Source organism: Palaemon carinicauda, chromosome 8, assembly GCF_036898095.1.
Source record: "Palaemon carinicauda isolate YSFRI2023 chromosome 8, ASM3689809v2, whole genome shotgun sequence".
Lineage (NCBI taxonomy): Eukaryota > Metazoa > Arthropoda > Malacostraca > Decapoda > Palaemonidae > Palaemon > Palaemon carinicauda.
Window position 1 is genome coordinate 16,638,324 of NC_090732.1, and position 5,000 is coordinate 16,643,323.

A 5,000-nucleotide genomic window follows, 5' to 3' on the forward strand; every position below is an offset into this window, starting at 1 on the left:
TACAGAGGCTATGGCACTACCCAAGATTAGAGAAAAATGGTTTGATTTTGGAGTGTCCTACTCCTAGAAGAGCTGCTTGCCATAGCTAAAGAGTCTCTTCTACCCTTACAAAGAGAAAAGTTGCCACTGAACAATTACAGTGAAGTAAGAATTGTTTGGTAATCTCAGTGTTGTTTGGTGTATGAGGACGGAGGAGAATGTGTAAAGAATAGGCCAGACTATTCGGTGTGTGTGTGTGTGTGTGTGTGTGTGTAGGCGAAGGGAAAATGAACGTAACCAGAGAGAAGGATCCAATGTAGTATATATATATCCAAGATACTCCTAACATTCGTGAACGTCTATATAACAGATTATGGGGTTGCAGTTATAATAGAAAGAAAATCTATTTGTGCAAGTATTATTCTTAAAACTCTGGTTATCTTAGATACTTATATGAATCATTCAACGAAGACGTATTAAATGTTTTAAAAGTCATTCTTCTATTTTTCATCGTGATTTACTCAAATCACTGCAGAATAATTACCGACATTTAAAAAAAAAAAACATGAACCTGAGAACCATACATACATACAGTTAGAGAATCAATGAATGAATTACCAAACAGTTATCTCAGAAAGATAATGCCATGGAGATTTTTGCATAAATTACCATTCACATATAACGATGATATAAAAAAAAGATCATCATGAAGTACTAACGATGAATGACGTCAGAAACAGGAGTTAGAGAGCAAAATAGCACACATTATAACATCCCAAGATCACTGGCGTGGATATAATTCCTACCTTGCAAGACGTGATTTAATACGGGACGCGTCATTGTCAAAAGTTAAACATACGGAGTTCCGACTCATTTGTAATAATGTGCCACAAATAAAAAAAAAAAGCAAAACTAGACACTTCCTCCTTTTAACACATTCATCCAGGTATTTTGGTCCCACGGATCTGGATGCAGATCAGTAAGCACGAGGCTCAACCATCCTTCACGGATGGCCGTAGATTCATCCATATATACGGAACCCTCGGGGATCGATCGCTGTGCAAAGTCATTCCGTTTATTATTCTTCAGTTTCATTCTCTCTCCGAAGCAATTTTATCTTCATTCTCAATTTGTGCATGTGTATTAACTGCAGACTATATATATATATATATATATATATATATATATATATATATATATATATATATATATATATATACATACATATATATATATACATATATAAATATATATATATATATATATATATATATATATATAAAATGTATATATATATATATATATATATATATACACACACCCACATATATATATATATATATATATATATATATATATGTATATATATATACACACACATATATATATATACATATATATATATATATATATATATATATATATATATATATATATATATACTGTATATGCGTGTGTATGTGTATGTGTATAACATTTCATATCCTTTTTTTATTGGGGGAGGGACAAAAGTTGCAAATAAAACTATAATAACACCTCTCTCTCTCTCTCTCTCTCTCTCTCTCTCTCTCTCTCTCTCTCTCTCTCTCTCTCTCTCTTATGGTGAGGATAATTCTTTGGAAGCAATGGCTCTTATTTTTTCCAGGAATCATCTATATCAAATATCTTATTAACATCTATGTTATTTTTATTTATAGTATTTTTCTAATTCTATAATTATAGTTAATTCTTTAGCTATACAGCCTGTTGCTGGGTCCTATGAGGCCATTTAGCTCCCAAGTACATCTGAGGTAAAAGTTAGAAGAGGTTAGACAGTATGATGGCATGTTTGAAGTAAGAACGAAGGTAAATGTCTCTGGTTTCAGTTCCAGTTTCATCAGAATAGATGCTCACCAAGCGTCAGCCCGCAAGCCCAAACCCTCACTGTGGTGCCCAATCACAGCAGTGGCCTCCCCAATAAACAGCTTAAACTCACGCTCCTGGGCTGGGATCGATCTGCTGCCATGCGAATGCTAGGCGAACACATTACCATTGTACTAGGCAGGAAGCAAGTGTAGCTAGGGCCGAAGGAACGCTGCAAAGAACCTTAAATAATGCCGACAGTACACCGCGTGAGCTGCAATAATAGGCACTACACCTCACGGAGTAAAAAAGAAAATATAAAATTGAATCAAAGACGATGTGTCCACAATATTTATTTCCATTTCTCGAAACATTCTTTTTGCACATCTCAAGCACCTCTTCTCCGTCTCGTTCCTATTACACGGTCATCCCAAAATAACGAACAGAAGAAACCCGCCCGTTTGACTTGTTATTCCACCCTACACCCACGACTGGCTCACCCCACCCAATACTTTTTACTCATTTGAACATCGGAGTTTTTCTTTAACTCATACCCCACACCCAATGCTTAATATCCACATTTCCAGTCTCTCAATACCCACATGCCCTACCCTACCCGCCCACACCCTATCCTCCTACCCCATCTACTATACCCCCATCCCTCTCCACAACGCCCAGCACATAACCCAGTAATTAGATGGGTTGAACGTGGACCAAATATAGAAGGGCAGGCGGAGACCTGATCACGCGTTATATATCTCTGGACTCACGCCATCCACAAATTATCAAACTTCAGACAAAAATTATAAATTCGCAAAGCGGGACTCGCTGAACACAACGCAACAATGACTTTTGCGTGGAGCAAATGACCATGCAGACACAGGGACACATAAGCAAATTCAATTTGCAAAAGTTTGGTAAATCACCAAAGGTTTCATTAAGCCTTGAATCGTCCCATAAATCATTAGTTTATGAAGAGTATGTAAGAATAATACAAAGAGTATGTAAGTATAATACAAAGAGTATGTAAAAATAATACGAAGATGTTAGCGAAGAATATATCTTATTTCTTTACACTGGAATCTGTTTCTATAATATTTAGGAGAATTTGTTTCTATAATATTTAGGAGAATTTGTTTCTATAATATTTATAGAGAATGAATTCTATCAGTTAAAGGACAAGCAATTAACGTAATATCTTCCCTAGATAAAATGGCAAAATCAAATGAGAAACTTTGGTGACTTAGTCATATATTGACTAAGTGAATAAAGTAAGAATAAATATAAATATTATAACTATATATGTAAATATATTATGGATATTTATTCAACCAAGGACAAAATACAAAAAAGCTAACGCACACCGTAATTATTGTTAATGAAAACGAAGGACAAATCCCTTTTGGTTCTAAGAAACCACCCACCATAAATACACATACATACATACACACACATACAAACACCAAAAACATAAGCATAAGATAATCCCCGAGAAAACTGCAAAATAAAGAAAAAAAAAATTCCAACCATCTTTAAATACAGCCGTATAACTTTCCCACAAAAATATTAGCCCACGACACCCAGCATTAATAAAAAGGGCTTGAGACATGATTTAAATGAATTCTTCCCAATAATTTCTGATGATATAAAACTGGGTGTCACCGACTAAGACCCATCTGTAGGAGAACTAAATACCAATGCACTCGATGAAAGATACCACCAATTCCACTAATGCCACCAAATGTATAATGGAAAAACTACTACAATCATGATGATTGGGAAGAGAAGAGAAGAAAAGAAGGTGAGGCGGAGAGCAAATGAAAATACAAGGATTACACGCTGGATTGAAGAACGACGAAATAGTGTGGTTACATTATCCGTGACATCTACAGTTCTTCATTAACATGGATATCGAAGGAATATTTTTGAAAATATTGATACCTACTATCCAAAAGTTTAAGACTTGATTTCAAAGAGATGGGAATAATTCAAACAAAAGTCTTAGTAGTAAATGACGTTAAAAATGTGAATACCAAGTCTGATAATTTATTTTTTTTTTTTTTTTGTTCAAAACACCACTGTTTTTAACAGCCATTTAGTGATAGAATAAAGTATCTAAAAATCTACCATTACTGTTCAAGAATTCAAACAAAAGTTTTAGCAGTAAATGACGTTAAAAATATGTAAAAAACATGTCTGATTACTTTTTTTCAAAACAACATTGTTTTAAGGAACCTTTTATAGATATGATAAAGTATCTAAAAAATCACCGTTACCGTTCGAGAGAAAAGATGGAGGATAATTTAATCTTTTAAAATTATATCAAGATAATTTAACAAATCGGGAAAATAAGAAACGGTTTGTGGGAAAGTGATCCAATCCTTACAAAATTAAATAAAAACAAAATCAATAAAACGAAACTATAATTAAAAAAAAAGTTAAGGACTTTGAGTCGTAAAAGCAAAATTATTGAAATCTTGACTCCTCTATATATTATATAACATTGATTAAAATGTGGTTATAAATCTAGTGGCTTGTTATCATAAAAAACTTATAGAGAAAATATTGAAAAGAAATAACATCATCCCAGGGAAATTGATCGGACACACTCAATCACAGATGAACTTTGGTGTCATGATTAACTCGATATTCAAAACGAAAACATTTGAACTCACTAAGTCTTAGAAAAAAGAATACTTTTGGATTTACTGGGCGCCAGTGCAACGGAACTCTATTCTTCACCATTCAGATATGTTCCCTATTAAACAAAAACCGCTCATTACAACTACTATAGTAATTGAAATATGGTCAAGAAAGGTATAAAAATTATAAAGGTATATGATAGGAATCCTGATTTGGGGTTGTATTTTCATTATTTTTTTTTTTCTTAATCATTAACATCCAGACAGTAAAATACGGGCAACTGTCATACATCAATTTTGTAACGGTAATATCACGTCAACCTGGTAAGGGCGGTTTTTTTTTATTTCCTTATAGTTCTGATTTCATCTTTGTCCTATAATAAATAATAATTATTAGTCCTCTCAATTTTGACATATTGAAAACCTAAAAAATACTCAAATCCTTATCAGAAGAATAATCTTATATACAGGCAATTATACGTACGCAGAACAACTTTATTTAAAAGTGCTTCTGATTCTGCAAAAAAATTATCGGTA